Below are 13208 nucleotides of genomic sequence, written 5' to 3' on the forward strand. Positions count from 1 at the left end.
GAGAGACGCCGTAGTGAGGGACTACCGTAAATTTCGATAACCTGGGGGCAATGACATTGCACACTAAACGAGCGCCTTGCTTTTCGCCGCATCGAAAGAGCGGCTGCCGCGGCCGGGATTCGGTGCCGCATCCACTGCTTCACCTATCGAGCGCAATAGCTACCGATCTCCCGTGGCTTTTTTTTTTTTCATTTCTGGCGTTTAGACCCACATGGACCACTGAGCCACGGTTGCGCGTCAGATGCCAGTATCGTTCACGGCGCCGTGGAAATGCTGATACGTACGCACACCGCTCAGTATGAACAAGAGCAGTGTATAAATAAAACCATTGGGCTTATAAAGTACAGTGGCACGCAATTTGTGCAAGAACCGTTGGCTTAAACTACAATAACAGGCGGACTTTGACCTCTTCCTACTATATTTTAAGATCTATAATGTTCACGCTTAATACATTATAGTAGAACAAAACGGAGGAAATGAACTAAACAGTCGTTCAGTCGCTTCCGATTCATCGTGACCCTATCGACCATATCACGTCACGCTTTTCGGTCTCTCACATTCTTCCTAACATCACATAACTTCATCTGCTTCGCCTCGACGATGCCATCTAACCACCACGTTCGCTGCCTACCCCTTCTCCGGTGACCCTCGACCTTTCCCAACATCAAATCTTTCTCCAGCGACTCCTCTCTTCTCATCAGATGACCAAAGTAGCTTAGCTTTAACTTTAGAATTTGACCCTCCAATGAGCAGTCAGGGTTTATGGTCGGCAGTATCGACTGATTTGATCTTCTGGCAGTCCAAGGAACTCTCAAGAGTCTCCGCCAGCACCACAATTCAAACGCGTCAATTCTTCGGCGGTCAGCCTTCTCCACAGTCCAACTCTCGCATCCATACATCACAACTGGAAAGACCATAGCACGAGTTATATGGATCTTGGTTGGCAGACTAATGTCTCTTCTCTTTACTAGGCGGTCAAGGCTAGCCATGGCTCCTTTCCCAGAAGCAGGCGTCTCCTAATTTCATGGCTGCGGTCTACTTCCGGGGTAATCTTGGAGCCCAAGAAGAGAAAATCTGTCACAGCTTCCACTTCTTGTCCCTTGATGCTCCAGGACTTGACAGGGCAAGACGCCATGAACTTTGTCTTTTTAATGTTCAGTTTAAGCCCAAACTTCTCACTCTCTTCTTGTACGCGCATCAGAAGTCTCTTGAGTTCCACTTCACTTTCTGCCATTAAAGTGGTATCATCCGCATATCTAAGGTTGTTGATACGTTTTCCAGCAATCTTCACTTCAGCTGAAGACTCGTCCAGACCGGCCTTCCTCATGATGCACTCAACATATAGGTTAAATAGGCAGGGCGACAGTATACAGCCGTGTCTCAATCCTTTCTCAATCGGAAACCAATCAGTAAGACCATTCCCAGTTCTCACTGTGGCCTCTTGCCCTTCATACAGGTTCCTGAGGAGACAGATGAGGTGAATTGGAACTCCCATCTCTTGGAGAGCTTGCCACAATCTGCTGTGATCTACGCAGTCAAACAATTTCGCATATTTAATAAAGCAGAAGTAGATGGGTTTCTGGAAATCTTGCTTTTTCCATGATCCAGCGAAGGTTGGCAATCTGGTCTCTAGTTCCTCTGCCCTTGCGAAATCCAGCTTGCACGTCCGGAAGCTCCCGATCCACATTGTGATGTTATATATGGGCCCAGGTCCGTTCAGGAGCTCTGGGCAGGTAGCAGAGCAGGTTCACAGACACACGGACGCTTTTCTTTTCTTGACCAAATAACGTAACTGGCACAGACATGCATACAGCCTAGCTTATCCCAATAGGATATGTCCCAATACAAAACCGTCCTACTTCTGGTTTGGGACTTCCAGTCGCCCGAGGACTCGGTAGCGCGGCAGACCACGCTCCGGCGTCTGTATCCGGCGTCTGCTTCACAGTCCGGGGTACTGCGGTGTACCGCGGGGTACCGCGTCACGCCCGGGTACTGCAAAGTGCGGCACCAGTGCGGCAGCACAAGTGCGGCGGCCAGGCACGCTGGAGCGGTTGAGCTGTCTCCGCAAGCTGTTCGCCGGATGGCGAAGCGTTGGGCAGTACCAGACCTCGGACCAAGTGCCCGACAGGTGCTGGCGAGCCGGCCTTGAACGCCAGGCCCAGGACGATGAACTCCGCCGCCAGCGACGCCCAGGAGCGTCCGACCCGTTCGCTTGCCGGAACAAACTCACGCGCACTGGCACGCCCCGCACGCGGCCACACTTCACTTCCTTTCGAGCCACCCACACACTCGCCACAATCACCATCATCACAACCTCCCCCCGTTTCAAGACAGTTTCTTGCAACTGTTCTGGCGCCGGGGAGGGGGAAAACGTGGCGGGGAGAGAACAAACTACAACAATAATAAACCCAAATCAGAAGCACACAAAACTTCACAATGCAACACACGACTTCGTTTTTTTAAATTTTTGTTCGGACACCAGAAACACACTCCCACACCTTTCACACGCTGCTCATGTAACATAGACACAGGACTTAAACACTAACACAAGAAATACAAGGCTGCAGAATGCAGGCTCAAGTTCACACACGGCTTACGTAGTCAGCGCCCACATTGTCAGTTTCCTTGACATACTCTTTCGCACTTCATATGGAAGCAAGTTCCCATAGTTTGCGACACCTAAGCATCAATGGTAGTCCTTGCGTGGCACAAACTTAATAGCGGGATACAGTCACTGTAGTCACATTTCTTGCGACAGATGGGATGTGTGTTTGACATGTTTCCTTCTACAGCGGCGACAGCCACGGTGGGGAAACTGGTACGCAGTTTCTCATATTTTTTTCACCATGTTGATGTGGAATTGTTCCTTTGCACCTCCCAAGTCAGTGAGGTAGTTAACCTCGTTTCTCACGCCCACAACTTCAAATGGACCTCGCCATTACATGAATAGTTTGTTTGAATAGGTCAGCAGGAAGATGAGCACTTTCTCTCCAGGCTGTAGCTTCCCCGGCCGACTCTTGCGGTCGTAGTATGTCTTGTTTTGTGCGAGCCCTTTCTAGGTGGTGGTGGTGTTTTGATGCCAAAAGGCATATATCGAAAGTGGTACAGTCCAGAAATACTGGAAAAATCCGTTTTTTTTTCCTGCTTCCAGCAACCATAGTGACCTTCCAATGACGTACCCTTCGTAAAATTGAACTTGGAGAAAAACGTTTTCTGTCCTGCAAGGATGAAGACGGCATCAATGCGCGGAATGAACCCACAGTCAGACTTCAGGACGTTATTGAACTCCCGGAAGTTACTGTACAATCGTATGCGTTGTCTGACATCTTAACAAACACAATTGGCGCATGGTAGAGAGATTTCGACTTCTCGATAATTCTAAGACGCAACATCCTCCGTTATTTCACAAGCTGCTTTTTTCCGGCAGTGAGTACGATGCCACTGTTTTATGGCATGTGGTTTCATTTCCGTCCTTGACTTAAACCGAATGTGCTTGCGGAAATGAGCTTTGCACGTCGAGGTTCTTCGCGCACTTCTGCACTTTCTCGCACAGCTTGCTTCTCGTAGAAGGTGTTCTTTCCGGCCACCAACATTCTTCTTGAGATGAACCATCACTGATTTTACGGCTTTGGGAACATGGAAGATCTGCGGCCAGTCTTTCGCCTCCGCCTGTTCTCCAGATAGTCTAGAAACATCAGAATATGTACTTTTCTTGGTATGCCTCGGTCGCCCACCTTTCCGGCGGTGATCCCAAGCAGCACACCAGCATTGGTCCAACAATGGTTCATCACTGGAAAAGAATGGCATCAATATTGGACTGATATTGGCATTTGGGCATTTTACTACATTCTCCATTCTTGGCCCATCTTTCGTTCCAAGATTGGTCCAGTGTTCAACCAAGCTGGAGCCACCAATGTAGGCACAATATTAGACTTTCCATTCATGCACCATGATTCTTGCCAATACTGTCCAGCATTATACCATCATTGTATTACCAATATTTGTTTAATACCAGCTATTCCATTGATGGCCCATTGTCAATGCCAATATCATACCAATGGTTAGCCATTGCAGGTGCACTGGCTACTCCATTCATGCCGCATATTGTCGATACCAATATTAATCCAATGGTTTATGGGTACACCGGCTACTCCATTCATGTGCCATTGATGATGTCAAGATTACACATTTTGTGGCACTGCCTGTGCAGGCCATAAAATGCAGCCTTTTTCATTCTAGCCATATTCGTGACAGCACATCGAACTTGCTGGGACAATAATGGCCTTTCAAATAGGAGTGGCCATATAAATTCAAATTGTTGCTCATGAGCAACCAGTAGATATTCACGAAACAAGGGCATGGTTCACAAAAAGGTAATATTTATTGCAATTGTTACTATAGACGGCAGTTGTTACTAGCCAGCGCTGAGGGCACACACAGCAGCAGTTAGCGGGGCAGTGGCAGGGTTGGTCAGGGCAGGGCGGGCTCTCGGGAAGTGGAAGGGGCCAGGGAGCTGGAGGGCACACTCATGGCGTAGTGAGGGGGCTGACCCTGCAATTGCATTCACAGGTGGCATGCCTGGTTCGCCAGGGGAGGTTTCAGCATAACGCCTTTTTCTTCCACCCCCCCGTCACAGGAACCAGGCAGCCACCTGCGAATAAATGCGTGTGCCTCCAAATCGTCCACCCCAACTTTTTCGCAAATGGCACCTGCACAAAAACAATGAGGAAACAAAATTTACAACACTATTACGAGGCATATAAAATCGCGCGCATTATTTTAGGAAGATGTAGAAAATTCCAGGGTTCATGTACCGAAATTTATGGTCAATGAGAAACACTATACTGATGAGTTCCAGACTAGTTTCAGCTGCCTTGGGTTTATTAGGATGAAAGACGCACATACATTGCATAGCATGTGCCCTGTTGCATTTTGATCGCCTCCACAGCAATACGGCTGAGACAGCCAGTGTTTCATCCCACACTAGGAATTAGTGCTTGATTATCGGCTGTCTCCGCATATGACTGGCGCGCTAGTTTTTTGCCGCTCCTACGCTTTCTGCGATGTGCAAACAGTTTATACTAATAATCGTTACCAAGAGAATGTTCGGCGACCATTTTCATTTTTTTTAAATGGCTAGATATAATATACACAAGCGATCTAAGCCCACGACTGCTGCACTGGCCGCTGGTTAGCTGATATACGCTTTTGACTGGTTTTGTGGGTAGTTCACTTAAACGGGAGCTCACTTAAACGGGTAGCTCACAGGTGCATCATTTTTACACATATACTGCTTGTCCAAGCAAATTTGATCCAAGGGATAAAAAAAAAACATTTCGGAGGCAGGCAAAGAAAACCAGATATATATTGCTGGAAGCTACCTTGAGCGCCACAGAAAAGGTTTTGTTTGGAATCCTTATTGACATTATTTACCTAAATTACTGATTAATGACTTACACAATAAATGGTGTTGCTACTTTGAAGAGTACCGGCACAATCCACGTTTGATTATTTGTGATAAAGAACCCTCACGTCTGCATTTTGAACGCCAGATATAATAGGAAACCACGAAAATACAGAAATCTGATTCCCGGACAATACAATTGAGGACTTGGCTTGGCTCGACAGCCCTGTGTAGCGTTAGACCTACAAGTTGCCTATGGTTTCTTCGTCCGCGCCAGCACATCGTCCAACAAGACTGTATTTGTATTTTACAGCTGAAAAATACTGTTAAACTCATTTATATCCTTACCGCTTTGTAGTCATTATCCGCATTGCAAAGTTCGGCGCGCTCATTGTAACTCGAGCCTTCATGTGCGCCAAAGGGCCGACGCGAAGCAACCATCGCCAGCATATCACCCTTACTCATGCATGGGGCTAGCAATCTTAGCGGCAGGTTGTTTTGTCCGCTCAAAATCATGTTGTGAGCAGCACAGTTGAGGTGCGCGAATGGGCTGGTAACGGTTTCGGTATCTACATAATCCGGAATTTATCTACAGCTGGAAAAAAAGGTACACATGAGGTTTCTAACCGCAAATATTGAAACAGGGGTTTCCGAACGTGCTCACCGACTCTGTAAGTCCTATTTATTGTCTAAAGTGTATATTTAGTACTTGAAGCGAATAACCTCACTTCCCCACGTACAAAAAAAAAAAAAATTTTCTGCGCTGTCCTAAGTGGCTGCCAGCAATGCACCACCGGTTTCCATCGTCTGTTTCTAATGGTTTATTTATAACCCTTGGCTCAAGCTATGGGGCGCAGCAGGTGTAATGTAGCTTGAATAAAACCTGCAAGAGATCATATATATGGGTACATTTGCAAGGTTTACAGATTTCACTTACAAATTCTACAGGAATCGCGTCACTCCGGCCTTTCTTTAAAATTGACACGTAATAGCGCTATATCCGTGGCTAAAATAAAGTAATCAACGCATTAATTCAGCTTAGCAAATGCAGCTGTAACAGAAAGTGAGGGCTGGATACACCTAAGGTGTGCCTAGCTTTCTAATTTTCTTAGATGGCACAACCGTTCGAAATATGGAATATTAAAAAAAGCCCTTGATATTGGCTTTCTCACAGCGTATTATGGGTGCCTTAGATAAGAAACATAGTCGAGGTCCCATGGCCATCTTTCGTTTCCAATGAAATTCTTATATGTGGTGGGCAAGTATCTAGACACAAAAGAATTAACCTTAGTTTTTCAAGATACGCGTAGTTTCCTCGAAAAAAAAAAAAAAAAACAATTGTATGGTATATCTCTAGAGGTAGAAAACGCTGTTTTTGCCATTTCAAAATGTTGCAAGTTTGGATGCCATGATTTTGTCATCTGCTCTTTTTTACTCACTAAATATATGCAGGTTTTATATTTACAAACACTATTAGAAACCTATTTTGTTTTTGCAGTTGTGTTATTAAAAAATCGCAAACTTTTCTTCAGGAGCGATACGCTGCAAAAATATTCATTTTTAACCTTATGTACTGGCATATGATGCATTAGGTTGGTTGCACTAAATATGTTTTCACTTCCTGACGCATGTTCTTAATTCCAGGCAGTATCTGGAGCTCCAGACCACTAGGTGTGTTCTCCACAACGCATCAAAATTGCTCAGAATTCGAAAACAGCAGTAAAGGGCAAATTTGCTGCAATTAAAAAAGATCATCTTCGATTTTCATTCAAATCCCTCTCAAAAATCTTCAGTACCTCAAAAATATCACGGACTAAAAAGTGTTGCGTTATACTGTTTAAAAATATAACATTAAATATTAAACCGAGTGCTTGTGCTGATAATGGCCAAACTCAGCCTGCATTCTTGCAAGATCCAATAATATCTTGGCACAGAAACTATTTTTCTACATTATCTAGGTTCCATTCTTTATTTCTGAAAAAATTTGAAGCTCTAGATTTGTGTGTGTATCTGCATATTAATTTGAGATTGGACAAAAGTAAGAAAATGGTAAAATAAGGAAAACTGATTAGAATTGAAGAAACGGCCGCAACATCAATTTTTATCAAAATCTGTGGAAACAATGCAAAGTACTTTGTTAATTTGAGTCAGTAAATATATTGAATTCTGCAAAATGTAATATTAGAAATATAAAAATGCTTGTTTTTGTTCTATAGATGTGCTTATATGGCTCCCCCTTATGGAATAGGCATCAAAACTTCAATTTAGTATTTGCTTAATTTAGTTACATTTTACCTTAAGTAAAATTTAAAACATTGTCAGCGCTTAACACCATTTTTCTGCTTCTGGGACAAATACTTAATATAGCTTAAAATGGTATTAATTCACTATTTCTGTCAATTTCATGGCAGAACGCAAGTGAAGGCTGAACTTTTTCTCTGTCCTGCATTCTTTTTTATTGCTAGGTGCAATAGTATTCAATCTAGGTTATTAATATATTATTCCATTTGTCAGCTTTGACCACCACTAACAATACTATATTTTTGAAGATGATTTTTCAATGTGTAATTTTTATAATTACAATCTTAAGCAAATCGCTTTCCAGCATAATACTTTTGGTGGCGTTACAGAGAACACACATAGCAGCTTAGAGCTCCAAATTCTGCCTTAAATTAACAATATGACCTGCGTAATAAACACAGAATATTTTAGTGCAAACAACGCAATGCGTCACGCCAGTATGTAAGGTTGAACATTAACATTTTTGTAGCGCGTTGTTCTTGAAGCAAAGTTTGCGTTTTTTTACTAAATCAACTGCATCAATGAAACACACTTTTAATACTTCTTATACAAGTAAACGTTACCCAAATGCGGTGAGTAAAAAACAGTGGATGACAAAATTTTACGCAACCAGCCGGCCTCCAAACGTGCAACTTTTTGAAACGACAAAAACGGCGTTTTCCAGCTTTAGTGATAGGCGTTTTTTTTTTTTTTTTCGAGAATACTACGCCGCATCTGGCAAACCTAAGGGTCATTCCTTTGTGTCGAGACATTAGCCCACGACATATGAAAACTTAATTAAAAAAATGGTCATGGCACCACGATTACTGTTCCTGTCCGAAGACATCCATATTTGTTTTCATTTCGTCTCTTCAACAGGCTGGTTTAGCCAATGCGGTGAATAAAAATATCATCGCATATATTAAAGATTTTCGCGCTATATGTTATCCCTAAAGCTACCTATATTGTCACAACTGTCATACATTATTTGTAGCTGAAACATCACAAAAGGGATTCGATTGCAAATTGTTCGCTAGTTAAATAGACGTACGAGATGACACATGTATACTTTGTAGAATACAATTTAGGAAAGAGCAGATACAAACTACAGGCGAATAATGCTATGATGTGGAGCCTATGTATTACTCCGGTTAACAGTAAAAAAATCAACTTTTAACATATTAATATATTCGACAAACTATTGCATGCTCACATAGGAACACAATTAATGAGCTCATCCACACATCTAATGTCTATGGGCATTAGACGTGTGGATGACTTCGTTTTATTCCAATTCGTGCGTCACTCAAAATAATTGAACGAGAAAAAAGTTAATGTCTACACAATTTTCAGTGAGTATACCACAAATTATACTAAGGTGCTTCATATATGTCACATCACCTAGCAAGTGAAATGGGATAACAGAAGTAATCAGACTCTAACCCTGATCAGCATTTCGCTTTTGCGCCATCTTTGTAAGTTTTTAGGCAGGCTTTTCCACTGATTATCCTCTTCTTTATACCCCTGCCACCCACAAGACACAAATCTTCTGGGGGTACCGAACTGTTGGTTTTCGCACCAGTGGTACAACTTAATCGATCCATTTATACGTAGAAAACACTCTCGATGCGCACCTAAAAAAATGAAAGCATGTATGTGTAGGCGAAATCATTCACCGGCGATTTAATAATATGATTTGAACAATAAAATCAAAGGATCACACTCGAAGTAACAAAAAAGTGGTGGAGAGATAGGAATTGAAGCAATGAAAGGCGGTTGCTTTCTGCAAAAAGCCAATAGCAAGAGGTCCACCGTCTATAAGAATAGGCAATAAAAATAAGGCATATTTAAAGGTGCATGCAGCAGTTACAGTGATGCAGTGCTACCTTTTCTGAGGCAGGCTTTTCCGCTGATTTTCTTCTTCTTTATTGCCCTTCCAACCACAGGACACATATCTTCTGGGGGTTGTCGGTTTTCGCACCAGTGATACAACTCAATCGATCCACTTCTACGTAGAAAACGCTCCCGATGCGCATCTAAAAAAAATGAAAGCATGTATGTGCAGGCTAAATAATTCACACATGATAAAACAATATGATTTGAACAATGAAATCAAATGATCACACCCAGAGCAACAAGAAAGTGGTGGAGAGATAGAAATTGAAGCAATGAAAGACGGTTGCTTACTGAACAAAGCCTATAGTAAGAGGTCCTGCGTCTATAAGAATAGGCAATAAATTAAGGCACGTTTATAGGTGCATGCAGCAGTTAAAGTAATGCAGTGTTACCTTCCTGTTTCACTGCAGTGATTGGTATAAATATTACAGCAATTGCTAGGCATCTCAGGTAACCCCATTGAAAACTTCATCCAAAGTACCGAGGAGCAGTGGCGTGTTATTTGCAGCTGTTAACGGAAAGACAGGCTATCCTATGAGTGCATGCGCATTTCCTCCTTTTTGTATACTTAAATAAAAGCGACTGAACAGTGAGTGTTGTAAGAGGTGCAGCGTCCCTAGGAATGGGGAACAAAATTAAGTTTTAGTAAACAGAGGTACAAAAAGAAGCAAATATGCCTGCAATAATAGCATGATGGCCTACCTTTTGATCAACAGCTCTAAACAACCTGTCACTGCCAGTCGGTTCTTTAGATAGGCTTATCAATGCCAGAGCTTAAAGCTAAGAGCAATACGAGTAATGTTTATTGCGGTCACGGCCGTAAACAATTCTAGCGGAACACTCCATTACTGTAACTATTCAACCGTCCATTTATACATATCGTTCATTAAAGAACCATGCACATCATATTAAGTTGCTCTTTTCTACTCCCAAATGATTTCCTATAGAATTAGAATACGTGGATCGCTGCTTCGGTTTCAACATTCTTGCACGATGGCTATGGCGTGCACTTCATGCATACGGTACGGCACGTGAGGTACAAAGAGCTGTAATTGCCGAACAGGCGGACCTGACGTCCTGTCCCATTTCGCCTGAAAGTGCGCGCCGTCATCGAGCGCTTCGCGAGCAATATTTCGGACGATATGGTTGCCTCATACTGGCCGTCAATGTTTTGTACATTGTGTCCCGCGTGCACGTTGTTTACTTTGCAGCGACAGGGACGCAGTGCACACACGGCTGATGTGCCTTTTTGCTTGTATTGTTATTTTCCCCCGCCCTCGAAGCCCGTCTGCGAAATCGCTCTCCTATTGTCGCCGCTTTCTGATAACGCCCTCACCTGAAGGCACGTGCTCAGAAGGGGGGCGTCGATTAAAAAAATTTTGAAAAGGGGCTCACTTGCGCTGTTCACGGCTTTCAATTCCTCAATATGATATTAACCATTATAAAAGTGGAGGTTCATTATGACTTAATTATAGCCTAGTCATCAAGCGGCATCACGCACATGTCTGCCCCACTGTAAAATTCGCTTACACAGACGGCACGAACAGTTTTCAAAACTTCGTCTGTACATCTGAAAACAAAAAACTGCCCTTAACTCTTAACAAAATCCAAAAACTGTGCGAACATGGCTTCCTGCGCGCAGAAGAGAGGCTGTCCAAAATATATGTACAAAGCCGGGCGCATAGTATCTGGTTACTAATTGGTTGCGGCGCGCTGCACAGTCAAAAAAACTGCGCAAATGGCTGCCTGCAGTGTTCTGTCACGTGTTGGTGGCATACACACCTGTTACGCACGGCTCCTCTATTTTCGGCGCAAATGCTATTCATATCGCAGCCAGCAAACAAGTCCACGCACTTGCTTGCATGTAACCCGGACGAAAATTCGCTTAGTTCTTGAAGTCATGCTTCGCGCAGTTGTTTCGAGGAGAATAAGGAAAGAGAACATTTGGGACTGGTAGGAGATTATATAGAACCAATTATGAAGCAATGGCATGCTGCAAAGATATATACTCACGGTCTAAGATGACGGTGTTCACTGAGTCCGATAATGCCGATGGTATCCCGCCGTTGCTGTAATCCGTACTCCGGCGACATTTCACAGCTCAGCTATTCACTGATATGTAGCAAGCACCAACCGGAGCACATGGACATGTATAGGCGCAAGAGAAAATTATGCACAGCTCAATGAAAAAGAAAATTAATGAGGGAAGAAATTAAAGAAAGGTTTAAGAAGCTGTCACAAGTCTTGTAGCGTCTCCAACAAGCTCCGAAATGAACGCTTCGGGAGGAGGCCGCACAGCAGCGCCGCTGGGCATGCTGTCTGTTGTGTCTTGCACGTAGACGCGTAGGCGAGGGGGAACAACGACCCGCTCAACCAGCGCGTGATTCCCGCCGCGGTGTTGTGTTCGCAAGGGCTGCGCGTGGGAACGAAGGACCAACGACCCTCTCAACATTCCATTCCGCCCTCTTCTGCTTGCACCGGCCAGCCGTGACTTCGGACCGTGCCGATGAGCGGCCGCCAGCGCGCACCGCTCGAGTCGAGTTCTAATAAATAGTTTTGTTTTGTGTGTTCGCAAACGCATTGTTTCTTCAAGCCAACCACGGACAAACATTTTCTAAAAAAATAGAAAGCCTCCCCATCTACCATCCACATTCTTGCGTAAATCCATACAGCTGGTGCATCGACAAATGCGCGCGTCCCCTCCCTTTCGCCACCTATGATCGAACAAAGGATGGTCGTTCGACCTTTTATATTTACTTCAAAATATTATATACTGTTGCGTAATATTATATACTGTTGCGTGATGACTGATTAATAATGTCAAAGAGGTGGAGTTCCGAGCTTCTCTTCTATTCTGGCCAACTTTGGTTATAGATTATACAAATTATGCTCAAGTTAGCTAGCTGAAAATTATCCGACTAAATATATACATGTTTTTATTTGTATTCAGTTAGTGTTCGCTTTTCGGGTATGAGTAGATGTTTTTATAAAAATTCTAAACATCAGCCCAGGAAACGAAAATTTTCCTAATTTGCAGGCCTTTATTTCAGAAAAGGTTCATGGTAGAGCAGCAAGAATTCCACATTATGTTCTCAGCATAATTATCCGCAAACAGCTAAAGCTCATATTTTTATGACATTTGGATACAGAGATACGATCGCGCTAATTTACAGAAAACAGCGAACATTGAAAATTTTTAGGAAAACAAAAACAGTTTTCACATTGTTTAAACTTTTTCCACCTATTCTACACTACCTCAGCTTTCAAAACCATTAAAACACCTTGCATAATTTTGTTGCGCAAGTAATTATGGCCACATCGATAAAGCCTTTGTCCAATTATAGCGCACTGCGCTGTTCTGAACATTCTACGGAATTTGTGAATTGTTCAAGGTTTTTAAATTTTGGCATATAATTTTGTAACAGGGAGAAATATATTTACAAAAGAGGATTAAAGATATATACATTGAGGAACAGCCAAGGAGCCAGGCTACGAGGGCCGCCCATTCGACGCACTTCTTTTTCCTAATCTTCCACAAACGAGCGCGCCACTTCGTCCTCATCATTCTCCAGCTGTAACAATATTTCTTCGCTCATGTTTTGTCTCGACTTCGCAAATCGACGGTGAC

The 13208-nt window shown here is 43.3% G+C and overlaps 1 long non-coding RNA gene across 1 annotated transcript; it reads right to left on the reverse strand.

Annotated features, from left to right (window-relative positions):
- Positions 1-4008: 4008 nt before the first annotated feature.
- LOC146183667 (uncharacterized) lies at positions 4009-11982 on the reverse strand. The gene is made up of 3 exons (XR_014708498.1): positions 11594-11982; positions 9571-9720; positions 4009-4709 (listed from the first exon to the last, which is right to left on the reverse strand). It is a non-coding gene; the product is annotated as an uncharacterized LOC146183667 (long non-coding RNA).
- Positions 11983-13208: the final 1226 nt, after the last annotated feature.

This window comes from Amblyomma maculatum, chromosome 7 (assembly GCF_055883805.1).
Source record: "Amblyomma maculatum isolate TAMU_Amacu chromosome 7, ASM5588380v1, whole genome shotgun sequence".
NCBI lineage: Eukaryota > Metazoa > Arthropoda > Arachnida > Ixodida > Ixodidae > Amblyomma > Amblyomma maculatum.